This window comes from Oncorhynchus mykiss, chromosome 22 (assembly GCF_057628025.1).
Source record: "Oncorhynchus mykiss isolate SJ-2025 chromosome 22, ASM5762802v1, whole genome shotgun sequence".
In the NCBI taxonomy this organism is placed as follows: Eukaryota; Metazoa; Chordata; class Actinopteri; order Salmoniformes; family Salmonidae; genus Oncorhynchus; species Oncorhynchus mykiss.
Window position 1 is genome coordinate 6,180,877 of NC_143043.1, and position 16,680 is coordinate 6,197,556.

The 16,680-nt window shown below is 41.2% G+C and overlaps 1 long non-coding RNA gene across 1 annotated transcript; it reads right to left on the bottom strand.

Annotated features, from left to right (window-relative positions):
- Nucleotides 1–8,828: 8,828 nt before the first annotated feature.
- On the bottom strand, nt 8,829–15,375 carry LOC149972769 (uncharacterized). Its single transcript, XR_016490469.1, has 2 exons — nt 11,479–15,375; nt 8,829–11,059 (listed from the first exon to the last, which is right to left on the bottom strand). It is a non-coding gene; the product is annotated as an uncharacterized LOC149972769 (long non-coding RNA).
- Nucleotides 15,376–16,680: the final 1,305 nt, after the last annotated feature.

Below are 16,680 nucleotides of genomic sequence, written 5' to 3' on the forward strand. Positions count from 1 at the left end.
GGATGACCACTACTTTATGGCTAGCAGTACACTTATCTTGAAATTTCTATGAATATCCTCTTCATAATAGGTACATTTTAATGCCTCATGGGCTATGCATACTACTGGCATTATAATGCACAATTTAGGTGCGAAGCTGCTCTGTTGATAAAGCATTTTGAGCAGGCAGCAGGTTTAGGAAGCAACGTGTTATAATCCATATTTTGAAATGAAACATTGTTACAAAGTCGTATTCACATTTTATTACTCAAAATGAGGCATCATTGCCATACAGTGATCTCCAAAAGTATTGGGACAGTGACACATTTTTGGGATTTGAAATGACTGAGGTTAAAGTGCAGACTGTCAGCTTTAACTTTAAGGTACACTACATGGCCAAAAGTATGTGGACAACCCTTACAATTTGTGGATTTGGCTGTTTCAGCCACACCCATTGCTTACAGGTGTATAAAATTGAGCACACCACCATGCAATCTTCATAGACAAACATTGGCAGTAGAATGGCCCATACTGAAGAGCGCAATGACTTTCGTCATAGGATGCCACCTCTCCAACAAGTCAGTTAATCAGATTTCTGCGCTGCTAGAGCTGCCATGGTCAACCGTAAGTGCTGCTATTGTGAAGTGGAAACATCTATGAGCAACAAAGGCTCAACCGTGAAGTGGTAGGACACAAGCTCACAGAACAGGACTGCTGAGTGCTGAAGCATGTAAAAAATAGTCTGTCCTAGGTTGCAACACACACTACAGAGTTCCAAACTGCCTATAGAAGCAAGGCTTCTTGAAATAGGTTTCCATGGCCGAGGATCACCATACGCAATGCCAAGCATCAGCTGGAGTGGTGTATAACTTCCCGCCATTAGACTATGGAGGGGTGGAAACGCGTTCTCTGGAGTGATGAATCACGCTTCACCAACTGGTAGTCTGAGGGACTAATCTGGGTTTGGCGGATGCCAGGAGAACGCTACCTGCCCCAATGCATAGTGCCAACTGTAAATTTGGTAGAGGAGGATTAATGGTCTGGGGCTGTTTTTAATGGTTTGGGCTAAGCCCCTTAGTTCCAGTAAAGAGAAATCTTAACGCAACAGCATACAATAACATTCTAGACGATTCTGTGCTTCCAACTTTGTGGCAACAGTTTGGGGAAGGCCTTTCTTGTTTCAGCATGACAATGCGCCCATGCGTCATTCCTAACTCAGTTGCCAGAGAGGACAGAATCCGCTAAGGGATTTCACCATTAGGCCAATGGTGACTTTAAAACCTTTGCAAGTTTAAAATGGTTGTGATAAGAGAAAACTGAGGAGAGATCAACAACATTGTAGTTACTCCACAATACTAACCTAATTGACAGAGTGAAAAGAAGAAATCCTGTACGGAATACAAATATTCCAAAACATGCATCCTGTTTGCAAGCAAGGCACTAAAGGTCTTGGTAGATTTGCAGTGGTCTGATACTCCTTCCATTTCAATATTATCGCTCCTTGGGATGTTTAAAGCTTGGGAAATCTTTTTGTATCCAAATCCGGCTTTAAACTTCTTCACAACAGTATCTCGGACCTGCCTGGTGTGTTCCTTGTTCTTCATGATGCTCTCTATGCTTTTAACGGACCTCTGAGACTATCACAGTGCAGGTGCATTTATATGGAGACTTGATTACACACAGGTGGATTGTATTTATCATCATTAGTCATTTAGGTCAACATTGGATCATTCAGAGATCATCACTGAACTTCTGGAGAGAGTTTGCTGCACTGAAAGTAAAGGGGCTGAATAATTTTGCACGCCCAATTGTTCAGTTTTTGATTTGTTAAAAAAGTTTTAAATATCCAATAAATGTCGTTCCACTTCATGATTGTGTCCCACTTGTTGTTGATTCTTCACAAAAAGATACAGTTTTATATCTTTATGTTTGAAGCCTGAAATGTGGCAAAAGTTCGCAAAGTTCAAGGGGGCCGAATACTTTCGCAAGGCACTTTATTTGAACGTTTGGTTTGTTAAATGTGTTAGGCCATGTTTAATTTCCATTTTTATAGTTTACTTCGCTACCTGAGTCATCTCTCTCCGATCTCTCTCTCTCCATGCCGCTTTCCACACAGACCTAGCCCTGTCACTTGCGTTCAGTCTGCATGATCAATGCAGACACCTATGTTGTTTTCACTTTGCTTCTAATATAAATCCTCTAGCGTTCTATAATAACACAAAAATCGTTACTTTGTCTTTCTTACATCTGCAAACAGCTAGTTTGTTATTTCTTAGCAAGTTGGGCATAAATATTGTTAGCTGGCTAGCTGGGTAGCTAACTAGCTACACTATACAGTGCATTCGGGAAAGTATTCAGACCCCTTGACCTTTTTCAACATTTTGTTACATTGCAGCCTTATACTGATGTTGACTAAATAGTTTTTTCCCTTCATCAATCTACACATAATACCCCATAATGACAAAGCAAAAACAGGTTTTTATATATTTTTTCAAATTGATTCAAAATATTCAGACTCTTTACTCAGTACTTTGCTGAAACACCTTTGGCAGCGATTACAGCCTCAAGTCTTCTTTGGTATGACGCTATAAGCTTGGCACGTCTGTATTTGGGGAGTTTCTCCCATTCTTCTCTGCAGATCCTCTCAAGTTCTGTCAGGTTGGATGGGGAGAGTCAGTGAACAGCTATTTTCAGGTCTCTCCAGAGATGTTCGATCAGGTTCAAGTACGGACTCTGGCTGGGCCACTCAAGAACATTCAGAGACTTGTCCTGAAGCCACTCCTATGTTTTCTTGGCTGTGTGCTTAGAGTCACTGTCCTGTTGGAAGGTGAACCTTCACCCCAGTCTGAGGTCTTGAGCGCTCTGGAGCAGGTTTTCATCAAGGATCTCTCTGTACTTTTCTCTGTTCATCTTTCCCTCGATCCTGACTAGTCTCCCAGTCCCTTTCACTGAAAAACATCCCCACAACATGATGCTGCCACCACCATGCTTCACCGTAGGGATGGTGCTAGTTTTCCTCCAGACTTGACACTTGGTATTCAGGCCAAAGAGTTCAATATAGGTTCATCAGACCAGACAATCTTGTTTCTCATGGTCTGAGAGTCCTTTAGGTGCCTTTTGGAAAACTCCAAACCGGGCTGTCATGTATTTTTACTGAGGAGTGGCTTCCGTCTGGCCACTCTACCATAAAGGCCTAAATGGTAGAGTGCTGCAGAGATGGGTGTTCTTCTGGAAGATACTCCCATCTCCAGAGAGGAACTCTGGAGCTCTATCAGAGCTAACATCGGGTTCACCTCGCTGACCAAGGTCTACTCCCCTGATCGCTCAGTTTGGCCGGGCGGCCAGCTCTAGGAAGAGTCTTGGTGCTTCCAAACTTCTTACATTTTTAAGAATGATAGAGGCCACTGTGTTCTTGGGGACCTTCAATGCTGCAGAAATGTTTTGGTATCCTTCCCCAGATCTATGCCTCAGCACAATCCTGTCTCTGAGCTCTACGACAGTTCCTTCAACCTCATGGCTTAGTTTTTGCTCTGAAATGCACTGTCAACTGTGGGACCTTATATAAACAGGTGTGTGCCTTTCCAAACCATGTCCAATCAATTGAATTTACCACAGTTCGACTCCAAACAAGTTGTAGAAACATCTCAAGGATGATCAATGGAAACAGGATGCACCTGAGCTCAATTTCGAGTCTCATAACAAAGGGTCTGAATACTTATGTAAATAAGGTATTTCTGTCTTTATTTTTAATACATGTGCAAACATTTCTAAAAGTCTGTTTTCGCTTTGTCATTATGGGTATTGTGTGTAGATTGATAAGGAATTGCTTTTATTTAATCATTTTTAGAATAAGGCTGTAACTTTAAAAAAAAATGGAAAAAGGGAAGGAGTCTGAACACTTTCCGAATGCACTGTATATTACTTTTATTTCCTCTAAAAGTACAATTGTGAGGAAAATAGTATTGTTTTATACTTCTTGTTGTTTAGCTGTGAAGCCCACATTCTGAGTGAGATGTGATATCGCTGGAATGATCCCATAAATATTTGCTTTGCAGTTTGGAGTCATTTGTGTCATGTCTTGCTATGTCCGAAATGCTCCTCAAGATTGCGTTACTAAACCACACTTCCCTCATGCCTCTCCAATTTTCTTTGAAGTTATACAGACTTCGATATTTTGTTACACTATTGAAAAATCTCCAAGAACTGGGAATGCATACTAAAGCAATTTTATGACAATAAAGGGAATGAAGAGTTATGTTGTCAAGTTTGGGATTGGTAAAGTCTTGGATGCAGAATCTTATGTCATATAGGCTCTCAGCAACATGAAAGTCTTTAATTCTTCGCAGACATGTTTTTTGTCTGTCAGCATTGAGGCGAACAGCAGCACAGCCAAAGTGTAGACAGAATAAATCGCTCTCTCCTACTATTATTTTTGACATGTAAAGGGTATCTGCATTATTATTCATTTTGGATCACCTAAGTGTTTTTCTAGTTGGGTAATAAGGGAAATCATTTTCATGGCTATTTTCCTGTCAGTCTGAGACGAGGCTGTTGGTGGTATCAAGCTGACTTTGATTATCTAGACTTAAATCTTGGTAATAAGAGGAGACTGACGATGGGGGACTTTTACAGTTGTGTAGCACATATAAGATAGATTGTCACACATTCTGAATGCATTGAGAAGCCATATATTTGCAATGTCATTGTCCCGCACCGGTTAAACAATGTGTTCGCCTTTATAAATTCAATAAAACGTGGTACCTCATCAAATCCTTGTGAAATATACTTAATTTATGTGCTTGCTGAAATCAAGAGCACTCTAGAAATCTCACATACGTCTTATTATTTTTTCTATATCTTCAGCTCGCTCTACCTCAAACAATAAACACAAAACAAATGTTAATCTGTGCAGATGGCCTCAATCTTACATTTGAAATTGAATGCTAACTCGTCCCCCGCCCACAATTAATTTGAAAGCTGTCACATAATCGGTCAATAAAATTGCTCCGCCCATGCATCGGCACATTCTTTCAGCAAGCCGGGGACAGAGTTAGCACTCAATTTCAAATGTATGACCCCGGAGGCGAATGCTTAACGCCCCACTCGGATCGTATGGTGACACGGCTGTTAAGGGTGGAGTGGAATACAAAACAGCAATGAAACACACGTGGCATAGACTAACAGTGACGGGTAAAACTTATAATCACTGATTAATAGTTAGACATATCAGCATTTAGTAGACGAAAAACTCATATGATCATAATCAACAAGCCCCACCTGAAATAACTTTGCGTTGTGTGCATGAAGGGTGTAAATCTGAGCATGTTTTTGATATTCCAGAGTAAATTACAGTAAAGTGCTCACATGTGCACGTGTGTGTGTGTGTGTGTGTGTGTGTGTATGCATATATGACATGATACTTTGAGTCATCCTTCCAGTTTTTGGAACAATTTGGGCTCTGTTCAATCAGATCCGCTTTAGCCAACATCCGCATGGCAGTTGTTTTGGCGGTGTCGGATGTGGAACTGCATTAGAGCTGTCAAATCCACAAGTGGCTCCCGGCATTATACCTAAAACGGACAATGCCATTGGCTGCACAGAGTCACATTAATATAAATCCCATGCAGCCACACTGAAATGTAAGAGATGTAAAATACCCCACTGGGCACACCACATAATTTCAACATGGACATTTTGGTAATATTTGGTTGCGACGTTGATCAATGAGATTTCAGCATTTATTCACCCACTCAAAAAGACAGCCAGAGGTATGTTGAATTCCCAATCTGTTATCACTGTGATTTCAACCATCTAAAGGCACAACCAAATTCCAATGGAAAAACAATGTCTGATTTGTTTAGTTTAGTAGCCATCTAAATTTGTTATCATTGCACTTTCAACCATTTAAAAGCGCAACATAGTTCAAATGGTAATACGATGTCATATGTTTTATTTATAATGTGTTATCACTATGCTTCATCTAATAGCAACCACATGACCTGGATTGTTGAGATTACATTAAAAGTACATAGTGCAAGTAATCAATGGTGTTCAAGATTCTGCACAGGTCATTATAGCAATTGTGAAGATCTCCACAGACCTGCGACATTTGCATGCTAGGTATCTTGAACATGCACGCTTTCTATGATTACATAAGAAGACATTTCAAGTTACAGTGGGATGACCTCCAAATGTGGACATGAATGTTTTACTCATTTTAAGGTTGAATAAATACTGTTACATTCGTTTGTAAATTAGTTTGTAAGATTGCCTTAACTTTAGGCTATTTACTGTATTTCAAAATGTATATTGAATTGTGTTTCAAAGCAATGTAAAAAATGTAACTCAAATATGTGAGATAAATATTAATATCTTTGTGCCACTGATTTGGGCTTTAATTCTAGTTTGTCTCCAAATTAATAATTTAAATGTTGGATTCACGTCTCCATCTCTACCAAGAATCAAAGTTAAAGAATAGGACTAAAACAAATCTAAATTCATTTAAAATGCATTTCAAGTTTGATTTGATTATTTGGTTGAGAATGGAGTTAAAGCCAGACCAAATCACACAGACGGAACTATCCAAGTAGAAGATGCATCACCTTCAAAGGAACTCAATTCAATATCCAGTTTGGCTATAAATTAATAATTGATATGTTGGATTCACGTCTCCATCTCAACCCAAAATCTAAATTGAAGAATAGGACTTAATCTAATTTTAAATGCATTTAAAATAAAGTTTGATTTGATTTAGTCATATTAATTAACTTATATCGTTGGTTGAAGGATTTTACATTTGAGCGTAATTATTTCTATATAGGTCGTTACCAATAAAACGCCACGATACGGTGCAGAGTGTTTGATTTGACTGCTGGGGGGCAAGGAGATCCACAGCTCTGCTAAAACCATTGACAACTATGTGCCGTTTTCAAGGGATTATTAAATAAATGTTATGGTTTTAATATCAACACTTCTTGAAGAGCATAGTCAGAACTACAAATTTCAGATTATTTCAGAATCCACATTAGCTCTATCACCAGAATTATACAGCAAGTAACTGAATTTTCATGATCAGTAAACATCAATTGCTCATGTAAATTCAGATACGTAAAGTAGCCTATCCATTTGGCATTAAGCTAGCTAGCTAAGCAAACAACATGTCATTTAGCTTGCTTTATCAGAGATGAGGCCTTTGGAAAAAGCTTGACATTGGAAAATTGATCTGTCTACTTATTGATAATTAATATTTCATTTCATTTCGGCAAGGCCAAACAAGAGGAAATTAATAATTTCAGAATTTTTCAAACCAAAGCAAGAAACAAAAATGCCTATTTTTCCTTTTGCCAATTTTAAAGGCCAAAATTATAAACTATATTATTATATAGATTTTTTTTATTAAAACCGCATTCCAGCTGATGTCTATTCTACAAATTACCACCGGCTAAATCTATGAAGTTAAAATGCCTATTTACTCTGTTCCATCTGACTGCGCCAAAACGCTGTCTCATCAGCCCAGCCAGGCATTGTATAAACTTGATCTCCACTATAAAAAGCATCTAGACATTCTCACATTTCTTTTAGACTAACATTTAGTTTTCAACAGTGGAAATTTGTATAAACCTCCAGCTGTCCCATAGTAATGACATGTCAGGGGTCGTAACAAGACAGGCAGCGTTTCTCAGCCAGTCAAAATCATGAATCAGTTGGCATCATTTTTATGGATATATAAAATAATTCTCAGTAGAAAAAAAGGTCAAACGAAACAAAGTGCAGCTGGTTTGCAGTCTATCCAACTTCAGTTTGAAGTGATTGTGTTAGCTGTGTTGTTGGCTAGCTCCTCTGAACAATAGTATCCTGACAAGAGCGCATTTTCTATGCCAGGAAAAAATTGAGCATCATTAGCTCATTGTTATGGATGTATGAGGAAGATGGCGAACGTCAAGTTTGGCAAGGTGGCAGCACTTTTACTTGATGGGTTTGTTTTAAACATCATTGTAAATATTTGCATCTGCAATCTAGATGGAAGAACGGTAAATTCTCAGCAACTTCTCAGTCATGCAAACACTTTTGATGGCATCCAGCACTTCAGATTTGGAAGGAATGTTATATACCAAACTTTCATTACACCTTGGCACAAACCCAAACGATCATCGAAGGCCAGTCTGAAATCTCAAATTAATGGTGGAGATCTTATAATAACTCTATGGCTTCTCTTATCGGGTGATATCCATCAATGCCCTGGTCCTCAGTTCACCTCAAACACCAAACGGCCTATGCAACCATGTACCTCCTGTAAACGTTGGGTTAAGAATAACTGCAAAGCTCTGGTGTGTTTGGAATGCTCGCAGGGGATTCATCTAAAATGCAACGATCCTAGCTTTGGTCATGGGGTCAATGAAACGTACCTTTTCTGTTGGTGTGCTGTACCCACGGTGTGTGTGAGCATTGAAGGTGGAGTGGGACAAGAGGACTTACCTAGGACAAAGAGCGCACCAGAGGAGGGGGGTATAAGCAGCGCAAAGGCCACCAGAGGCGAGAGATGGTGGACACAGTGGTGAGGATGACGGACCAGCACCTGGGGAGGTGTGCTCCAAGGCGGCAGAGATGCCACTGGAGGCGTTGCAGCAGGAGGAGGGTAGTGCAAGCGGGAGGCGAGTTACAAGTGTATTGGGAATTCAGTGAGGCCTTTGGGAAGTAAGATATACAGTTTGTAAACTTACAAGTCCGAAGTCTACTACCGAAGATTGATGAGATACGCATGTTGGTTCACAAATCAGAGGTGGGTGTCTTATGTTTCACAGAGACTTTTTGGATTCATCTGTTTGTGAGTCAGAAATTGAGATAGGCAATTCAAATCAAATCAAAGTTTATTGGTAATGTGCGCCGAATACAACAGGTTATAGTGAAATGCTTACTTACAGGCTCTAACCAATAGTGCAAAAAAAGGTATTAGTTGAACAATAGGTTAGTAAAGAAATACAAACAGTAAAAAGACAGTGAAAAATAGTAGCGAGGCTATAAAAGTAGCGAGGCTATAAAAGTAGTGAGTCTTCACGACTGAGTACGCACCCCTGGGGTGCTCCAGTGTTGAAGATCAGCGTGGCAGATGTGTTGCTACCTACTCTCACCACCTGGGGGTGGCCCGTCAGGAAGTCCAGGATCCAGTTGCAGAGGGATGTGTTAAGCCCCAGGATCCTTAGCTTAGTGATGGGCTTTGAGGGTACTATGGTGTTGAACGCTGAGCTGTAGTCAATGAATAGCATTCTCACATAAGTGTTCCTTTTGTCCAGGTGGGAAAGGGCAGTGTGGAGTGCAATAGAGATTGCATCATCTGTGGATCTGTTTGGGCGGTATGCAAATTGGAGTGGGTCTAGGGTTTCTGGGATAATGGTTTTGATGTGAGCCATTACCAGCCTTTCAAATCACTTCATGGCTACGGACATGAGTGCTACGGGTCTGTAGTCATTTAGACAGGTTGCCTTTGTGTTCTTGGGCACAGGACCACTATGGTGGTCTGCTTGAAACATGTTGACTCAATCAGTGAAGACACCTGCGAGTTGGTCAGCACATGCCGGGAGCACACGTTCTGGTAATCCGTCTGGCCCCACAGCTTTGTGTATGTTGACCTGTTTAAAGGTCTTGCTCACGTCGGCTACAGAGAGCATGATCACACAGTCAGCCGGGACAGCTTATGTTCTCATGTTTGCCTCAGTGTTGCTTGCCTCGAAGCGAGCATAGAAGTGATTTAGCTCGTCTGGTAGGCTTGTGTCATTGGGCAGCTCACGGCTGTGCTTCTCTTTGTACTCTGTAATAGTTTTCAAGCCCTGCCACATAAGACGAGCATCGGAGCCGGTGTAGTATGATTCAATCTTAGCCCTGTGTTGACGCTTTGCCTGTTTGATGGTTCGTCGCAGGGCATAGTAGGATTTCTTGTAAGCTTCCGGGTTAGAGTCCCGAACCTTGAAAGCGGCAGCTCTACCCTTTAGCTCAGTGCGAATGTTGCCTGTAATCCATGGCTTCTGGTTGGGGTATGTACGTATGGGGTGTGTAAGCCAGTGACTGATGTGGTGTACTCCTCAATGCCATTGGAAGAGTCCCGGAACATGTCTGTGCTGGCAAAACAGTCCTGTAGTTTAGCATCTGCTTCATCTGACCACTTTTTATATGACCAAGTCACTGGTGCTTCCTGCTTTCATTTTTGCATGTAAGCAGGAATCGGGAGGATAGAGTTGTGGTCGGATTTATCAAATGGAGGGAGAGCTTTGTATGCGTCTCTGTGTGTGGAGTACAGGTGATGTAGAATGTTTTTCCCTCTTGTTGCACATTTAACATGTTGATAGAAATTTGGTAAAACTGATTTAAGTTTCCCTGCAATTACTCTGATGTCAGGAAGGATCAGAACGATGGGGGGATATGTGTATTTGTAAGATCGGACATTGCTTATAACGTCAGATCAAATTTAAGCGATGATCTGGAGATTGTCTGGCTGGATATCTGCCTTCCCAAAACCAAGCCAATTTTGTTGGGGGTGTTACATGCCGCACAATCAGAATGCATTCTATGAAGGTCTTGAAATTGTGCTGTCAAACTGAAATGATTCCCTGGTGAAGGAAATCATTTTGTTAGGGGATTTCAATACAGATGTCTGCAAAAATGAGCCCAACCCATCATGTATTTATGCACTTCTGTAGATCAGTCACTCAAATTATAAAATCAAATTAAATTAAATGTGTTTTATATATAAGCTGATATCTCAAAGTGCTGTACAGAAACCCAGCCTAAAACCCCAAACAACAAGCAATGCAGGTGTAGAAGCACGGTGGCTAGGAAAAAGTCCTAGAAAGGCCAAAACCTAGGAAGAAACCTAGAGAGGAACCAGGCTATGTGGGGTGGCCAGTCCTCTTCTGGCTGTGCCGGGTGGAGATTATAACAGAACATGGCCAAGATGTTCAAATGTTCATAAATGACCAGCATGGTCCAATAATAATAAGGCAGAACAGTTTAAACTGGAGCAGCAGCACGGCCAGGTGGACTGGGGACAGCAAGGAGTCATCATGTCAGGTAGTCCTGAGGCATGGTCCTAGGGCTCAGGTCCAACGAGAGAGAGAAAGAAAGAGAGAAAGAGAGAATTAGAGAGAGCACACTTAAATTCACACAGGACACCGAATAGGACAGGAGAAGTACTCCAGATATAACAAACTGACCCTAGCCCCCCGACACATAAAGTACTGCAGCATAAATACTGGAGGCTGAGACAGAGATCCCACCAGGGTATGTGAAAGAGTGCAAAGTACGATATCCTCAATATTGGTGTCTGATAAATCCAAAATATCACAAAGTGGAGTAACTGTCTATGGAATCAGTGATAATTTTATTACATTTTGCACAAGGAGGTTTTCAAATATATATTTAAGTGTCAGAACATTTTTAGGATTTTAGGACTCAAAAAATACTGTGTTGAAATGTTTAGGTAGCAAGTGGGTAAAATTAACTGGTCACCTGTGCTTGCTGGATGGTGTAGGGGTAGACAGTGCCTGGGAAGCCTTTAAATGTAGATTCCTTGATGTGGTGAATGTGATGGCTCCCATTAGACGGGCCAGGGTAAAGCAGAGATCTTGCCCTTGGTTTAATCATGAGATTCTAGAATCTATCCAAGCAAGGAATAAGGCCTTTAAGAAAATTAAAAACTCTCAAGAGCAGCATGATTTTGTCCTATATAAATGTCACACAAATGAAGCACAGAGCAGGATGGTTGAAGCTAAGAGGGGTTACTTTGCTGATAAAATCATTGAGAACAAAAATGACCCTAAAAAGCTTTGGAAATCATTTAAGGAACTCGGCTGTAGTAGTACTACTCTGATCTTTTATCAGGCTGTAGTAGTACTACAAAAAAAACAAAACAAACAGTATTGGACTGAACATCAGGGGGAGATGGTATATGACAAAGCAGAGGTTGCTAATGAATTTAACTTTTTTTCCCCTTCTGTTGCCAGCAAGCTGGTTAGCAAGCTGCCCACCAGTTCTGATTTGTATGGAAACGACCAAGTCAAGAAGTATTATGAAGAGTTAAGGGTTCAACCAAACTACTTTTATTTTGCAAAGGTAGCAACAGCCAAAATAACCAGTATAGCAGAGCTTAAATGACAAAAAGCCACAGGCCTGGATATTATTCCTTCCAGGTTTCTTAGAGATTATGCTGAGGAAATTGCTCTTGTATTACGCATATTGTTCATCTCTCTCTTGAACAAGGCATCTTTCCCAGGGACATGAAACAAGCTAAAGTTATACTTCTGTATAAGAAGGGGATCAAGCCTGACCCCGGAAAGTATAGGCCTGTAGTTATCATCAGTATGACATCAAAGATCCTGGAGAGTGTTGGACATTAACAAATGAATGAATATGTCAACAAACAACGTCTAATGTTTGATTTTCGGTTGGATTTTAGAAAAACATACTAGACTGATTCATGTCTACTTTCCTTGACTGACTTCATCAGGAAAAAGCTTGATGAGGGAAATCTCTTTGGAATGGTTCTGCTTGACCTACAGAAGGCCTTTGATACAATTAACCACTGCCTCCTACTCTTCAAACCGGATGTACTGGGGTTAAGCGGTATCCCTCTAGGCAGGGTAAAGTTCTATTTGTCATGAAGGGAGCAAGTAGTAGAGGTTAATGGTTCACTGTCTCATGCAAAACCAATGTGTTGTGGCATCCCGCAGGGGAGCGTGATTGGGCCTCTACTGTTTTTACTGTATATAAACGATATGCTTGTTCTTGCCCTCTTTTCCTTTATGTGGATGACTCTATACTTCTGGTGTCTCACAAAAGTAAACTATGTTGGAGAGCATACTTAGCACAGAGCTTACTACAATTAGCAAATGGCTTGGAGATAATAAATTATCTCTAACATTTAGGTAAAACTGAGGCAATTGTTGTCAGGATTTGGCCAGGATTGTTCCGGTTTTGGCCACTAGATGCCCCCATTGTGCTTTTTGACTCTTGTTTTCCCTTGTTTCAAGTTATTATTTGCACTTGTGCTTCGTTTCCCTTGAATGTATTTAAACCCTTAGTTTTCCTCAGTTCTTTGCTCTGTGTTTGAATGTTGGCACCCAGCCCCGGCGATGCTGTGAACATTTGTTGCTCCAGTTGGACTCGCTTGTGGTACTCTGTTTTTGGTCTCATTTATTTATTTTTGATTATCTTTTCCTTCTGTATCTACCACCTTGTGGATTTACCTTTTGACTTGGAGGATTACCTTTTTCTCTTGGAATTACTTTTGACGTTGTGGATTTATATTTTTGCCTGAACTTTCCTTTTTACTTTATTAAAACACCATCTCAAGTACTGCTGTGTCTGCCTCATCTTCTGGGTTCTACCGACTATTAGTGGCTCAGTTTGCTAAGTGACTGTTTCTCACACCGGCGACCTGAGTTCGTAACCGGGTCTTGACAATTATTTTGTGGTCCAGACCAAAATTGTGTAGGTTCTTTAAAATCAGTGAGGAGTTGGGGTGCGAGGTGCTGACTACTAAAACCTCTGGTAGCTACCTGGGATGCATCCTTGATGAAAGCTTGGAGGTGTGAGCATGGCCACTAAAGTGCTAGGGTTTGACAAGAAAGTCCAAGCTGCTTGGTACGGACTCAATGAGAGTGCTAGTCACTGCCCTCATTCAATGCCATTTTCACTACGCTAGTACTCCTGGTTTGGGGGTCGTTATCGACGCTTCTGAAAGGGAAGCTCCAGATAGCACAGAATAAGCTGATCAGGATAGTATTGAAGGTGAGTCCACGTACTCACATAGGCAGGAGCTGCTTTCAGGAACTCAACTGGCTGCCTGTTGAGGCTAGTGTCCCAGATTAGACTAGGTTGGTGTACAGTCTCAAATATACAGCTTTTTTCCCTCTACGTAACATTGCAAAAATTAGGAACTTTTTTTCCAAAAATGATGCAGAAAAATGAATCCATGCTTTTGTCACTTCTAGATTAGACTACTACAATGCTCTACTTTCCGGCTACCCGGATAAAGAACTAAATAAACTTCAGTTTGTGCTAAACACGGCTGCTAGAATCTTGACTAGAACATAAAAATGTGATCATATTACTCCAGTGCTGATTTCAAGGTTTTACTGCTAACCTACAAACCATTACGTGGACTTGCTCCTACCTATCTTTCCGATTTGGTCCTGCCGTACATACCTACATGTACGCTACGGGCACGATATGCAGGCCTAATTGTCCCTAGAATTTCTAAGCAAACAGCTGGAGGCAGGACTTTCTCCTATAGAGCTAAATTTTTATGGAATGGTCTGCCTATCCATGTGAGAGACTCAGACTTGGTCTCAACCTTTAAGTCTTTATTGAAGACTCATCTCTTCAGTAGGTACTATGATTGAGTGTAGCCTGGCCCAGGGGAGTGAAGGTGAACGGAAAGGCACTGGAGCGACGAACCGCCCTTGCTGTCTCTGCCTGGCCGGTTCCCGTTTCTCCACTGGGATTCTCTGCCTCTAACCCTATACAGGGGCTGAGTCACTGGCTTACTGGTGCTCTTCCATGCCGTCCCTAGGAGGGGTGCGTCACTTTAGTGGGTTGAGTCTCTGACGTGATCTTCCTGCCCGGGTTGGCGCCACCCTTGGGTTCGTGCTGTAGGGGAGATTTTCGTGGGCTATACTTGGTCTTGTCTCAGGGTAGTAAGTTGCTGGTTTGAAGATATCCCTCTAGAAGTGTGGGGGCTGTGCTTTGGCAAAGTGGGTGGGGTTATATCCTGCCTGGTTGGCACTGTCCGGGGGTATCGTTGGTGTCTCCTGACCCTTCCTGTCTCAGCCTCCAGTACTTATGCTGCAATTGTTTGTGTCGGGGGGCTAGGATCAGTCTGTTTTATCTGGAGAATTTCTCCTGTCATATCTAGTGTTCTGTGTGAATTTAGGTATGCTCCCTCTAATTCTCTATCTTGCTCGCTTTCTCTCGCTCTCTTTTTCTCTCTCTCTTTCTCTCTTCTCTCAGAGGACCTGGGCCCTAGGACCATGCCTCAGGACTAGCTGGCCTGATGACTCCTCGCTGTCCCCAGTCCACCTGGCCGTGCTGTTGCTTCAGTTTCAATCTGTTCTGTTCTATGGAACCCTGACCTGTTAACCGGAGATTTTTGACTCTCTCTCTCTACAGCACCTGCTGTCTCTAACTCTGAATAATCGTCTATGAAAAGCCAGCTGAATATTTACTCCTGAGGTGCATACCTGTTACACCCTCTACAACCACTGTGATTATTATTATTTGACCCTGCTGGTCATCTACGAACGTTTGAACATCTTGGCCATGTTCTGTTATAATCTCTACTCGGCACAGCCAGAAGAGGACTGGCCACCCCGTAGTGCCTGGTCCCTCTCTAGATTACGTCCTAGGTTCCTGCCTTTCTAGGGAGTTTTTCCTAGCCACTGTGCTTCTACATCTGCTTTGCTTGCTGTTTGGGGTTTTAGGCTGGGTTTCTATATAGCACTTTGTGACATCGGCTGATGTAAAAAGGGCTTCATAAATACATTTGATTGATTGATAATGCTGGGAAAGGTACTTTCTTGTGTGTTTTTATTCATGTGGATGTATGGCTTTTTCAAGTTTTATGTGTGCGTGTTTTTTAAAATGGTTGAATTAATAAACTAAACTCAATCTAAATAAATGTAACTAGAAAACAGCTTAACTTCTTCGATATAGGGGGCGCTCTTTTAATTTTTGGATAAAAAAACGTTCCCGTTCTAAACAAGATATTTTGTCACGAAAAGATGCTCGACTATGCATATCATTGACAGCTTTGGAAAGAAAACACTCTGACGTTTCCAAAATTGCAAAGATATTATCTGTGAGTGCCACAGAACTGATGCTACACGCGAAGCCAAGATGAAATTTCAAACAGGAAGTGCCCCAGATTCTGAAGGCGCTGTGTTCCAATGTCTCCTTACAGTATATGGCTGTGAATGCGCCAAGAATGAGCTTACACTTTCTGTTGTTTCCCCATGGTGTCTGCAGCATTGTGACGTATTTGTAGGCATATCATTGGAAGACTGACCATTTTACACTACATCTACCAGGTGCTCGCTTGGTGTCCTCCGTCGCAATTATTGCGTAATCTCCAGCTGCGTGTATTTTTCCATTTGCTTCCGAGGAGAAACACAACTGCCACGAATGATTTATCATCGAATAGATATGTGAAAAACACCTTGAGGATTGATTCTAAACAACGTTTAGCTTCTAAAGCAATGACATCATTTTCTGGAATTTTCCAAGCTGTGTAAAGGCACAGTCAACTTAGTTTATGTCAACTTCTGACCCACTGAAATTGTGATACAGTGAATTATAAGTGAAATAATCTGTCTGTAAACAATTGTTTGAAAAATAACTTGTGTCCTGCACAAAGGAGATGTCCTAACTGTAGTTTGTTAACAAGAAATTTGTGAAGTGGTTGAAAAACGAGTAAGCGTCCCACCTGGCCAACATCCGGTGAAATTGTAGATTGCGAAATTCAAAATACAAAAATTCATAATATTAAACATTCATGAAATACAAGTGTCTTACATTGTTTAAAAGCTTAACTTGTTAATCCAGCCGCTTTGTCAGATGTCAAAAAGGCTTTACGGCGAAAGCATACCATGCGATTATCTGAGGACAGCACCCCACTTACAAAAGCATTACAAAAAATGTTCAAACAAGCAGAGG